The sequence below is a fragment of the Perna viridis genome, chromosome 6 (assembly GCF_037379345.1).
Source record: "Perna viridis isolate PV_CMFRI_1.1 ecotype Kerala chromosome 6, ASM3737934v1, whole genome shotgun sequence".
NCBI classification, from domain to species: Eukaryota; Metazoa; Mollusca; class Bivalvia; order Mytilida; family Mytilidae; genus Perna; species Perna viridis.
This window is the reverse complement of record NC_142450.1, coordinates 23144043-23157850: the sequence shown is the minus strand read 5'-3', so window position 1 is coordinate 23157850 and position 13808 is coordinate 23144043.

Below are 13808 nucleotides of genomic sequence, written 5' to 3'. Positions count from 1 at the left end.
AAGTAGTAGTGCTTGCAACTGTAGTCTTGGCTTCTGAAGTACTTGTGGTTTCTGCATCTATCGTTGTCGTTAGGGCAGCAGTAGAACCGTCTTCGGTCGAAGTTAGACCTGGTGGTATGGTAGATGTTGTTGCAGCAGCGATAGTGGTTGATCCATCTACAGTAGATGTGGTGGGAGCATTTCTTGTGGTTTGGTCTGCAGAAGTTGTGATTGTTGCTGTAGTGGTCTCTTGTACAATGGTTGTACTTTCTACTTCTCTTCTTGTAGATGCTTCAGACCTTGTTGTGGGTACGTTTGTAGTCGAATCAGATGTACTTGTGGTCGTTTCCGATTCGGTCGTAGTCGGGTTATCAGAAGTAGTTGTAAGTGTCGTTTGTCTTGTTGTTTCTTCTGAAGTAGTTGTGCTTGTAACTGTAGTCTTGGCTTCTGAAGTACTTGTGGTTTCTGCATCTATCGTTGTCGTTAGGGCAGCAGTAGAACCGTCTTCGGTCGAAGTTAGACCTGGTGGTATGGTAGATGTAGTTGCAGCAGCGATAGTGGTTGATCCATCTACAGTAGATGTGGTGGGAGCATTTCTTGTGGTTTGGTCTGCAGAAGTTGTGATTGTTGCTGTAGTGGTCTCTTGTACAATGGTTGTGCTTTCTGCTTCTCTTCTTGTAGATGCTTCAGAACTTGTTGTGGGTACGTTTGTTGTCGTATGAGATGTACTTGTGGTCGTTTCCGATTCGGTCGTAGTCGGATTATCAGAAGTAGTTGTAAGTGTCGTTTGTCTTGTTGTTTCTTCTGAAGTAGTTGTGCTTGCAACTGTAGTCTTGGCTTCTGAAGTACTTGTGGTTTCTGCATCTATCGTTGTCGTTAGGGCAGCAGTAGAACCGTCTTCGGTCGAAGTTAGACCTGGTGGTATGGTAGATGTTGTTGCAGCAGCGATAGTGGTTGATCCATCTACAGTAGATGTGGTGGGAGCATTTCTTGTGGTTTGGTCTGCAGAAGTTGTGATTGTTGCTGTAGTGGTCTCTTGTACAATGGTTGTGCTTTCTGCTTCTCTTCTTGTAGATGCTTCAGAACTTGTTGTGGGTACGTTTGTAGTCGTATTGGATGTACTTGTGGTCGTTTCCGATTCGGTCGTAGTCGGATTATCAGAAGTAGTTGTAAGTGTCGTTTGTCTTGTTGTTTCTTCTGAAGTAGTTGTGCTTGCAACTGTAGTCTTGGCTTCTGAAGTACTTGTGGTTTCTGCATCTATCGTTGTCGTTAGGGCAGCAGTAGAACCGTCTTCGGTCGAAGTTAGACCCGGTGGTATGGTAGATGTTGTTGCAGCAGCGATAGTGGTTGATCCATCTACAGTAGATGTGGTGGGAGCATTTCTTGTGGTTTGGTCTGCAGAAGTTGTGATTGTTGCTGTAGTGGTCTCTTGTACAATGGTTGTGCTTTCTGCTTCTCTTCTTGTAGATGCTTCAGAACTTGTTGTGGGTACGTTTGTAGTCGTATCAGATGTACTTGTGGTCGTTTCCGATTCGGTCGTAGTCGGATTATCAGAAGTAGTTGTAAGTGTCGTTTGTCTTGTTGTTTCTTCTGAAGTAGTAGTGCTTGCAACTGTAGTCTTGGCTTCTGAAGTACTTGTGGTTTCTGCATCTATCGTTGTCGTTAGGGCAGCAGTAGAACCGTCTTCGGTCGAAGTTAGACCTGGTGGTATGGTAGATGTTGTTGCAGCAGCGATAGTGGTTGATCCATCTACAGTAGATGTGGTGGGAGCATTTCTTGTGGTTTGGTCTGCAGAAGTTGTGATTGTTGCTGTAGTGGTCTCTTGTACAATGGTTGTGCTTTCTGCTTCTCTTCTTGTAGATGCTTCAGAACTTGTTGTGGGTACGTTTGTAGTCGTATTGGATGTACTTGTGGTCGTTTCCGATTCGGTCGTAGTCGGATTATCAGAAGTAGTTGTAAGTGTCGTTTGTCTTGTTGTTTCTTCTGAAGTAGTTGTGCTTGCAACTGTAGTCTTGGCTTCTGAAGTACTTGTGGTTTCTGCATCTATCGTTGTCGTTAGGGCAGCAGTAGAACCGTCTTCGGTCGAAGTTAGACCCGGTGGTATGGTAGATGTTGTTGCAGCAGCGATAGTGGTTGATCCATCTACAGTAGATGTGGAGACAACATTTCTTGTGGTTTGGTCTGCAGAAGTTGTGATTGTTGCTGTAGTGGTCTCTTGTACAATGGTTGTGCTTTCTGCTTCTCTTCTTGTAGATGCTTCAGAACTTGTTGTGGGTACGTTTGTAGTCGTATCAGATGTACTTGTGGTCGTTTCCGATTCGGTCGTAGTCGGATTATCAGAAGTAGTTGTAAGTGTCGTTTGTCTTGTTGTTTCTTCTGAAGTAGTTGTGCTTGCAACTGTAGTCTTGGCTTCTGAAGTACTTGTGGTTTCTGCATCTATCGTTGTCGTTAGGGCAGCAGTAGAACCGTCTTCGGTCGAAGTTAGACCTGGTGGTATGATAGATGTTGTTGCGGCAGCGATAGTGGTTGATCCATCTACAGTAGATGTGAAGGCAGCCTTTGTTGTGGTTTGGTCTGCAGAAGTTGTGATTGTTGCACTAGTGGTCTCTTGTACAATGGTTGTGCTTTCTGCTTCTCTTCTTGTAGATGCTTCAGAACTTGTTGTGGGTACGTTTGTAGTCGTATTAGATGTACTTGTGGTCGTTTCCGATTCGGTCGTAGTCGGATTATCAGAAGTAGTTGTAAGTGTCGTTTGTCTTGTTGTTTCTTCTGAAGTAGTTGTGCTTGCAACTGTAGTCTTGGCTTCTGAAGTACTTGTGGTTTCTGCATCTATCGTTGTCGTTAGGGCAGCAGTAGAACCGTCTTCGGTCAAAGTTAGACCTGGTGGTATGGTAGATGTTGCAGCAGCGATAGTGGTTGATCCATCTACAGTAGATGTGGAAGCAACAATTCTTGTGGTTTGGTCTGCAGAAGTTGTGATTGTTGCACTAGTGGTCTCTTGTACAATGGTTGTGCTTGCTGCTTCTCTTTTTGTAGATGCTTCAAGACTTGTTGTGGGTACGTTTGTAGTCGTATCAGATGTACTTGTGGTTGTTTCCGATTCGGTCGTAGTCGGATTATCAGAAGTAGTTGTAAGTGTCGTTTGTCTTGTTGTTTCTTCTGAAGTAGTTGTGCTTGCAACTGTAGTCTTGGCTTCTGAAGTACTTGTTTCTGCATCTATCGTTGTCGTTAGGGCAGCAGTAGAACCGTCTTCGGTCGAAGTTAGACCTGGTGGTATGGTAGATGTTGTTGCAGCAGCGATAGTGGTTGATCCATCTACAGTAGATGTGGTGGGAGCATTTCTTGTGGTTTGGTCTGCAGAAGTTGTGATTGTTGCTGTAGTGGTCTCTTGTACAATGGTTGTGCTTTCTGCTTCTCTTCTTGTAGATGCTTCAGATCTTGTTGTGGGTACGTTTGTAGTCGTATTAGATGTACTTGTGGTCGTTTCCGATTCGGTCGTAGTCGGATTATCAGAAGTAGTTGTACGTGTCGTTTGTCTTGTTGTTTCTTCTGAAGTAGTTGTACTTGCAACTGTAGTCTTGGCTTCTGAAGTACTTGTGGTTTCTGCATCTATCATTGTCGTTAGCGCAGCAGTAGAACCGTCTTCGGTCGAAGTTAGACCCGGTGGTATGGTAGATGTTGTTGCAGCAGCGATAGTGGTTGATCCATCTACAGTAGATGTGGTGGGAGCATTTGTTGTGGTTTGGTCTGCAGAAGTTGTGATTGTTGCTGTAGTGGTCTCTTGTACAATGGTTGTGCTCTCTGCTTCTCTTCTTGTAGATGCTTCAGAACTTGTTGTGGGTACGTTTGTAGTCGTATTAGATATACTTGTGGTCGTTTCCGATTCGGTCGTAGTCGGATTATCAGAAGTAGTTGTAAGTGTCGTTTGTCTTGTTGTTTCTTCTGAAGTAGTTGTGCTTGCAACTGTAGTCTTGGCTTCTGAAGTACTTGTGGTTTCTGCATCTATCGTTGTCGTTAGGGCAGCAGTAGAATCGTCTTCGGTCGAAGTTAGACCTGGTGGTATGGTAGATGTTGTTGGAGCAGCGATAGTGGTTGATCCATCTACAGTAGATGTGGTGGGAGCATTTCTTGTGGTTTGGTCTGCAGAAGTTGTGATTGTTGCTGTAGTGGTCTCTTGTACAGTGGTTGTGCTTTCTGCTTCTCTTCTTGTAGATGCTTCAGAACTTGTTGTGGGTACGTTTGTAGTCGTATCAGATGTACTTGTGGTCGTTTCCGATTCGGTCGTAGTCGGATTATCAGAAGTAGTTGTAAGTGTCGTTTGTCTTGTTGTTTCTTCTGAAGTAGTTGTGCTTGCAACTGTAGTCTTGGCTTCTGAAGTACTTGTGGTTTCTGCATCTATCGTTATCGTTAGGGCAGCAGTAGAACCGTCTTCGGTCGAAGTTAGACCTGGTGGTATGGTAGATGTTGCGGCAGCGATAGTGGTTGATCCATCTACAGTAGATGTGGTGGGAGCATTTCTTGTGGTTTGGTCTGCAGAAGTTGTGATTGTTGCTGTAGTGGTCTCTTGTACAATGGTTGTGCTTTCTGCTTCTCTTCTTGTAGATGCTTCAGAACTTGTTGTGGGTACGTTTGTAGTCGTATCAGATGTACTTGTGGTCGTTTCCGATTCGGTCGTAGTCGGATTATCAGAAGTAGTTGTAAGTGTCGTTTGTCTAGTTGTTTCTTCTGAAGTAGTTGTGCTTGCAACTGTAGTATCGGCTTCTGAAGTACTTGTGGTTTCTGCATCTATCGTTGTCGTTAGGGCAGCAGTAGAACCGTCTTCGGTCGAAGTTAGACCTGGTGGTATGGTAGATGTTGTTGCAGCAGCGATAGTGGTTGATCCATCTACAGTAGATGTGGTGGGAGCATTTGTTGTGGTTTGGTCTGCAGAAGTTGTGATTGTTGCTGTAGTGGTCTCTTGTACAATGGTTGTGCTTTCTGCTTCTCTTGTTGTAGATGCTTCAGAACTTGTTGTGGGTACGTTTGTAGTCGTATTAGATATACTTGTGGTCGTTTCCGATTCGGTCGTAGTCGGATTATCAGAAGTAGTTGTAAGTGTCGTTTGTCTTGTTGTTTCTTCTGAAGTAGTTGTGCTTGCAACTGTAGTCTTGGCTTCTGAAGTACTTGTTTCTGCATCTATCGTTGTCGTTAGGGCAGCAGTAGAACCGTCTTCGGTCGAAGTTAGACCTGGTGGTATGGTAGATGTTGTTGCAGCAGCGATAGTGGTTGATCCATCTACAGTAGATGTGGTGGGAGCATTTCTTGTGGTTTGGTCTGCAGAAGTTGTGATTGTTGCTGTAGTGGTCTCTTGTACAATGGTTGTGCTTTCTGCTTCTCTTCTTGTAGATGCTTCAAGATTTGTTGTGGGTACGTTTGTAGTCGTATCAGATGTACTTGTGGTCGTTTCCGATTCGGTCGTAGTCGGATTATCAGAAGTAGTTGTACGTGTCGTTTGTCTTGTTGTTTCTTCTGAAGTAGTTGTACTTGCAACTGTAGTCTTGGCTTCTGAAGTACTTGTGGTTTCTGCATCTATCATTGTCGTTAGCGCAGCAGTAGAACCGTCTTCGGTCGAAGTTAGACCTGGTGGTATGGTAGATGTTGTTGTAGCAGCGATAGTGGTTGATCCATCTACAGTAGATGTGGTGGGAGCATTTGTTGTGGTTTGGTCTGCAGAAGTTGTGATTGTTGCTGTAGTGGTCTCTTGTACAATGGTTGTGCTTTCTGCTTCTCTTCTTGTAGATGCTTCAGAACTTGTTGTGGGTACGTTTGTAGTCGTATTAGATATACTTGTGGTCGTTTCCGATTCGGTCGTAGTCGGATTATCAGAAGTAGTTGTAAGTGTCGTTTGTCTTGTTGTTTCTTCTGAAGTAGTTGTGCTTGCAACTGTAGTCTTGGTTTCTGAAGTACTTGTGGTTTCTGCATCTATCGTTGTCGTTAGGGCAGCAGTAGAATCGTCTTCGGTCAAAGTTAGACCTGGTGGTATGGTAGATGTTGCAGCAGCGATAGTGGTTGATCCATCTACAGTAGATGTGGAAGCAACAATTCTTGTGGTTTGGTCTGCAGAAGTTGTGATTGTTGCTGTAGTGGTCTCTTGTACAATGGTTGTGCTTTCTGCTTCTCTTCTTGTAGATGCTTCAAGACTTGTTGTGGGTACGTTTGTAGTCGTATCAGATGTACTTGTGGTTGTTTCTGATTCGGTCGTAGTCGGATTATCAGAAGTAGTTGTAAGTGTCGTTTGTGTTTTTGTTTCTCCTGAAGTAGTTGTACTTGTAACTGTAGTCTTGGCTTCTGAAGTACTTGTGGTTTCTGCATCTATCGTTGTCGTTAGGGCAGCAGTAGAATCGTCTTCGGTCAAAGTTAGACCTGGTGGTATGGTAGATGTTGCAGCAGCGATAGTGGTTGATCCATCTACAGTAGATGTGGAAGCAACAATTCTTGTGGTTTGGTCTGCAGAAGTTGTGATTGTTGCACCAGTGGTCTCTTGTACAATGGTTGTGCTTGCTGCTTCTCTTTTTGTAGATGCTTCAAGACTTGTTGTGGGTACGTTTGTAGTCGTATCAGATGTACTTGTGGTTGTTTCCGATTCGGTCGTAGTCGGATTATCAGAAGTAGTTGTAAGTGTCGTTTGTCTTGTTGTTTCTTCTGAAGTAGTTGTGCTTGCAACTGTAGTCTTGGCTTCTGAAGTACTTGTGGTTTCTGCATCTATCGTTGTCGTTAGGGCAGCAGTAGAACCGTCTTCGGTCGAAGTTAGACCTGGTGGTATGGTAGATGTTATTGCAGCAGCGATAGTGGTTGATCCATCTACAGTAGATGTGATGGGAGCATTTGTCGTGGTTTGGTCTGCAAAAGTTGTGATTGTTGCTGTAGTGGTCTCTTGTACAATGGTTGTGCTTTCTGCTTCTCTTGATGTAGATGCTTCAGAACTTGTTGTGGGTACGTTTGTAGTCGTATCAGATGTACTTGTGGTCGTTTCCGATTCGGTCGTAGTCGGATTATCAGAAGTAGTTGTAAGTGTCGTTTGTCTTGTTGTTTCTTCTGAAGTAGTTGTGCTTGCAACTGTAGTCTTGGCTTCTGAAGTACTTGTGGTTTCTGCATCTATCGTTGTCGTTAGGGCAGCAGTAGAACCGTCTTCGGTCGAAGTTAGACCCGGTGGTATGGTAGATGTTGTTGCAGCAGCGATAGTGGTTGATCCATCTACAGTAGATGTGGTGGGAGCATTTCTTGTGGTTTGGTCTGCAGAAGTTGTGATTGTTGCTGTAGTGGTCTCTTGTACAATGGTTGTGCTTTCTGCTTCTCTTCTTGTAGATGCTTCAGAACTTGTTGTGGGTACGTTTGTAGTCGTATCAGATGTACTTGTGGTCGTTTCCGATTCGGTCGTAGTCGGATTATCAGAAGTAGTTGTAAGTGTCGTTTGTCTTGTTGTTTCTTCTGAAGTAGTAGTGCTTGCAACTGTAGTCTTGGCTTCTGAAGTACTTGTGGTTTCTGCATCTATCGTTGTCGTTAGGGCAGCAGTAGAACCGTCTTCGGTCGAAGTTAGACCTGGTGGTATGGTAGATGTTGTTGGAGCAGCGATAGTGGTTGATCCGTCTACAGTAGATGTGGTGGGAGCATTTGTTGTGGTTTGGTCTGCAGAAGTTGTGATTGTTGCTGTAGTGGTCTCTTGTACAATGGTTGTGCTTTCTGCTTCTCTTCTTGTAGATGCTTCAAGACTTGTTGTGGGTACGTTTGTAGTCGTATCAGATGTACTTGTGGTCGTTTCCGATTCGGTCGTAGTCGGATTATCAGAAGTAGTTGTAAGTGTCGTTTGTCTTGTTGTTTCTTCTGAAGTAGTTGTGCTTGCAACTGTAGTCTTGGCTTCTGAAGTACTTGTGGTTTCTGCATCTATCGTTGTCGTTAGGGCAGCAGTAGAACCGTCTTCGGTCGAAGTTAGACCTGATGGTATGGTAGATGTTGTTGCAGCAGCGATAGTGGTTGATCCATCTACAGTAGATGTGGTGGGAGCATTTCTTGTGGTTTGGTCTGCAGAAGTTGTGATTGTTGCTGTAGTGGTCTCTTGTACAATGGTTGTGCTTTCTGCTTCTCTTCTTGTAGATGCTTCAGAACTTGTTGTGGGTACGTTTGTAGTCGTATCAGATGTACTTGTGGTCGTTTCCGATTCGGTCGTAGTCGGATTATCAGAAGTAGTTGTAAGTGTCGTTTGTCTAGTTGTTTCTTCTGAAGTAGTTGTGCTTGCAACTGTAGTATCGGCTTCTGAAGTACTTGTGGTTTCTGCATCTATCGTTGTCGTTAGGGCAGCAGTAGAACCGTCTTCGGTCGAAGTTAGACCTGGTGGTATGGTAGATGTTGTTGGAGCAGCGATAGTGGTTGATCCGTCTACAGTAGATGTGGTGGGAGCATTTGTTGTGGTTTGGTCTGCAGAAGTTGTGATTGTTGCTGTAGTGGTCTCTTGTACAATGGTTGTGCTTTCTGCTTCTCTTCTTGTAGATGCTTCAAGACTTGTTGTGGGTACGTTTGTATTCGTATCAGATGTACTTGTGGTCGTTTCCGATTCGGTCGTAGTCGGATTATCAGAAGTAGTTGTAAGTGTCGTTTGTCTTGTTGTTTCTTCTGAAGTAGTTGTGCTTGGAACTGTAGTCTTGGCTTCTGAAGTACTTGTGGTTTCTGCATCTATCGTTGTCGTTAGGGCAGCAGTAGAACCGTCTTCGGTCGAAGTTAGACCTGGTGGTATGGTAGATGTTGTTGCAGCAGCGATAGTGGTTGATCCATCTACAGTAGATGTGGTGGGAGCATTTCTTGTGGTTTGGTCTGCAGAAGTTGTGATTGTTGCTGTAGTGGTCTCTTGTACAATGGTTGTGCTTTCTGCTTCTCTTCTTGTAGATGCTTCAGAACTTGTTGTGGGTACGTTTGTAGTCGTATCAGATGTACTTGTGGTCGTTTCCGATTCGGTCGTAGTCGGATTATCAGAAGTAGTTGTAAGTGTCGTTTGTCTAGTTGTTTCTTCTGAAGTAGTTGTGCTTGCAACTGTAGTATCGGCTTCTGAAGTACTTGTGGTTTCTGCATCTATCGTTGTCGTTAGGGCAGCAGTAGAACCGTCTTCGGTCGAAGTTAGACCTGGTGGTATGGTAGATGTTGTTGCAGCAGCGATAGTGGTTGATCCATCTACAGTAGATGTGGTGGGAGCATTTCTTGTGGTTTGGTCTGCAGAAGTTGTGATTGTTGCTGTAGTGGTCTCTTGTACAATGGTTGTGCTTTCTGCTTCTCTTCTTGTAGATGCTTCAAGACTTGTTGTGGGTACGTTTGTATTCGTATCAGATGTACTTGTGGTCGTTTCCGATTCGGTCGTAGTCGGATTATCAGAAGTAGTTGTAAGTGTCGTTTGTCTTGTTGTTTCTTCTGAAGTAGTTGTGCTTGGAACTGTAGTCTTGGCTTCTGAAGTACTTGTGGTTTCTGCATCTATCGTTGTCGTTAGGGCAGCAGTAGAACCGTCTTCGGTCGAAGTTAGACCTGGTGGTATGGTAGATGTTGTTGCAGCAGCGATAGTGGTTGATCCATCTACAGTAGATGTGGTGGGAGCATTTCTTGTGGTTTGGTCTGCAGAAGTTGTGATTGTTGCTGTAGTGGTCTCTTGTACAATGGTTGTGCTTTCTGCTTCTCTTCTTGTAGATGCTTCAGAACTTGTTGTGGGTACGTTTGTAGTCGTATCAGATGTACTTGTGGTCGTTTCCGATTCGGTCGTAGTCGGATTATCAGAAGTAGTTGTAAGTGTCGTTTGTCTAGTTGTTTCTTCTGAAGTAGTTGTGCTTGCAACTGTAGTATCGGCTTCTGAAGTACTTGTGGTTTCTGCATCTATCGTTGTCGTTAGGGCAGCAGTAGAACCGTCTTCGGTCGAAGTTAGACCTGGTGGTATGGTAGATGTTGTTGCAGCAGCGATAGTGGTTGATCCATCTACAGTAGATGTGGTGGGAGCATTTCTTGTGGTTTGGTCTGCAGAAGTTGTGATTGTTGCTGTAGTGGTCTCTTGTACAATGGTTGTGCTTTCTGCTTCTCTTCTTGTAGATGCTTCAGAACTTGTTGTGGGTACGTTTGTAGTCGTATTAGATGTACTTGTGGTTGTTTTCGATTCGGTCGTAGTCGGATTATCAGAAGTAGTTGTAAGTGTCGTTTGTCTTGTTGTTTCTTCTGAAGTAGTAGTGCTTGCAACTGTAGTCTTGGCTTCTGAAGTACTTGTTTCTGCATCTATCGTTGTCGTTAGGGCAGCAGTAGAACCGTCTTCGGTCGAAGTTAGACCTGGTGGTATGGTAGATGTTGTTGCAGCAGCGATAGTGGTTGATCCATCTACAGTAGATGTGGTGGGAGCATTTGTTGTGGTTTGGTCTGCAGAAGTTGTGATTGTTGCTGTAGTGGTCTCTTGTACAATGGTTGTGCTTTCTGCTTCTCTTCTTGTAGATGCTTCAAGACTTGTTGTGGGTACGTTTGTATTCGTATCAGATGTACTTGTGGTCGTTTCCGATTCGGTCGTAGTCGGATTATCAGAAGTAGTTGTAAGTGTCGTTTGTCTTGTTGTTTCTTCTGAAGTAGTTGTGCTTGGAACTGTAGTCTTGGCTTCTGAAGTACTTGTGGTTTCTGCATCTATCGTTGTCGTTAGGGCAGCAGTAGAACCGTCTTCGGTCGAAGTTAGACCTGGTGGTATGGTAGATGTTGTTGCAGCAGCGATAGTGGTTGATCCATCTACAGTAGATGTGGTGGGAGCATTTCTTGTGGTTTGGTCTGCAGAAGTTGTGATTGTTGCTGTAGTGGTCTCTTGTACAATGGTTGTGCTTTCTGCTTCTCTTCTTGTAGATGCTTCAGAACTTGTTGTGGGTACGTTTGTAGTCGTATCAGATGTACTTGTGGTCGTTTCCGATTCGGTCGTAGTCGGATTATCAGAAGTAGTTGTAAGTGTCGTTTGTCTAGTTGTTTCTTCTGAAGTAGTTGTGCTTGCAACTGTAGTATCGGCTTCTGAAGTACTTGTGGTTTCTGCATCTATCGTTGTCGTTAGGGCAGCAGTAGAACCGTCTTCGGTCGAAGTTAGACCTGGTGGTATGGTAGATGTTGTTGCAGCAGCGATAGTGGTTGATCCATCTACAGTAGATGTGGTGGGAGCATTTCTTGTGGTTTGGTCTGCAGAAGTTGTGATTGTTGCTGTAGTGGTCTCTTGTACAATGGTTGTGCTTTCTGCTTCTCTTCTTGTAGATGCTTCAGAACTTGTTGTGGGTACGTTTGTAGTCGTATTAGATGTACTTGTGGTTGTTTTCGATTCGGTCGTAGTCGGATTATCAGAAGTAGTTGTAAGTGTCGTTTGTCTTGTTGTTTCTTCTGAAGTAGTAGTGCTTGCAACTGTAGTCTTGGCTTCTGAAGTACTTGTTTCTGCATCTATCGTTGTCGTTAGGGCAGCAGTAGAACCGTCTTCGGTCGAAGTTAGACCTGGTGGTATGGTAGATGTTGTTGCAGCAGCGATAGTGGTTGATCCATCTACAGTAGATGTGGTGGGAGCATTTGTTGTGGTTTGGTCTGCAGAAGTTGTGATTGTTGCTGTAGTGGTCTCTTGTACAATGGTTGTGTTTTCTGCTTCTCTTCTTGTAGATGCTTCAGAACTTGTTGTGGGTACGTTTGTAGTCGTATTAGATATACTTGTGGTCGTTTCCGATTCGGTCGTAGTCGGATTATCAGAAGTAGTTGTAAGTGTCGTTTGTCTTGTTGTTTCTTCTGAAGTAGTTGTGCTTGCAACTGTAGTCTTGGCTTCTGAAGTACTTGTGGTTTCTGCATCTATCGTTGTCGTTAGGGCAGCAGTAGAACCGTCTTCGGTCGAAGTTAGACCTGGTGGTATGGTAGATGTTGTTGCAGCAGCGATAGTGGTTGATCCATCTACAGTAGATGTGGTGGGAGCATTTCTTGTGGTTTGGTCTGCAGAAGTTGTGATTGTTGCTGTAGTGGTCTCTTGTACAATGGTTGTGCTTTCTGCTTCTCTTCTTGTAGATGCTTCAGAACTTGTTGTGGGTACGTTTGTAGTCGTATCAGATGTACTTGTGGTCGTTTCCGATTCGGTCGTAGTCGGATTATCAGAAGTAGTTGTAAGTGTCGTTTGTCTTGTTGTTTCTTCTGAAGTAGTTGTGCTTGCAACTGTAGTCTTGGCTTCTGAAGTACTTGTGGTTTCTGCATCTATCGTTGTCGTTAGGGCAGCAGTAGAACCGTCTTCGGTCGAAGTTAGACCTGGTGGTATGATAGATGTTGTTGCAGCAGCGATAGTGGTTGATCCATCTACAGTAGATGTGGAGGCAACATTTCTTGTGGTTTGGTCTGCAGAAATTGTGATTGTTGCTGTAGTGGTCTCTTGTATAATGGTTGTGTTTTCTGCTTCTCTTCTTGTAGATGCTTCAAGACTTGTTGTGGGTACGTTTGTAGTCGTATCAGATGTACTTGTGGTTGTTTCTGATTCCGTCGTAGTCGGATTATCAGAAGTAGTTGTAAGTGTCGTTTGTGTTTTTGTTTCTCCTGAAGTAGTTGTAATTGTAACTGTAGTCTTGGCTTCTGAAGTACTTGTGGTTTCTGCATCTATCGTTGTCGTTAGGGCAGCAGTAGAATCGTCTTCGGTCAAAGTTAGACCTGGTGATATGGTAGATGTTGCAGCAGCGATAGTGGTTGATCCATCTACAGTAGATGTGGAAGCAACAATTCTTGTGGTTTGGTCTGCAGAAGTTGTGATTGTTGCACTAGTGGTCTCTTGTACAATGGTTGTGCTTTCTGCTTCTCTTCTTGTAGATGCTTCAAGATTTGTTGTGGGTACGTTTGTAGTCGTATCAGATGTACTTGTGGTCATTTCCGATTCGGTCGTAGTCGGATTATCAGAAGTAGTTGTACGTGTCGTTTGTCTTGTTGTTTCTTCTGAAGTAGTTGTACTTGCAACTGTAGTCTCGGCTTCTGAAGTACTTGTGGTTTCTGCATCTATCATTGTGGTTAGGGCAGCAGTAGAACCGTCTTCGGTCGAAGTTAGACCTGGTGGTATGGTAGATGTTGTTGGAGCAGCGATAGTGGTTGATCCGTCTACAGTAGATGTGGTGGGAGCATTTCTTGTGGTTTGGTCTGCAGAAGTTGTGATTGTTGCTGTAGTGGTCTCTTGTACAATGGTTGTGCTTTCTGCTTCTCTTCTTGTAGATGCTTCAAGACTTGTTGTGGGGACGTTTGTAGTCGTATCAGATGTACTTGTGGTCGTTTCCGATTCGGTCGTAGTCGGATTATCAGAAGTAGTTGTAAGTGTCGTTTGTCTAGTTGTTTCTTCTGAAGTAGTTGTGCTTGCAACTGTAGTATCGGCTTCTGAAGTACTTGTGGTTTCTGCATCTATCGTTGTCGTTAGGGCAGCAGTAGAACCGTCTTCGGTCGAAGTTAGACCTGGTGGTATGGTAGATGTTGTTGCAGCAGCGATAGTGGTTGATCCATCTACAGTAGATGTGGTGGGAGCATTTCTTGTGGTTTGGTCTGCAGAAGTTGTGATTCTTGCTGTAGTGGTCTCTTGTACAATGGTTGTGCTTTCTGCTTCTCTTCTTGTAGATGCTTCAGAACTTGTTGTGGGTACGTTTGTAGTCGTATTAGATGTACTTGTGGTTGTTTTCGATTCGGTCGTAGTCGGATTATCAGAAGTAGTTGTAAGTGTCGTTTGTCTTGTTGTTTCTTCTGAAGTAGTAGTGCTTGCAACTGTAGTCTTGGCTTCTGAAGTACTTGTTTCTGCATCTATCGTTGTCGTTAGGGCAGCAGTA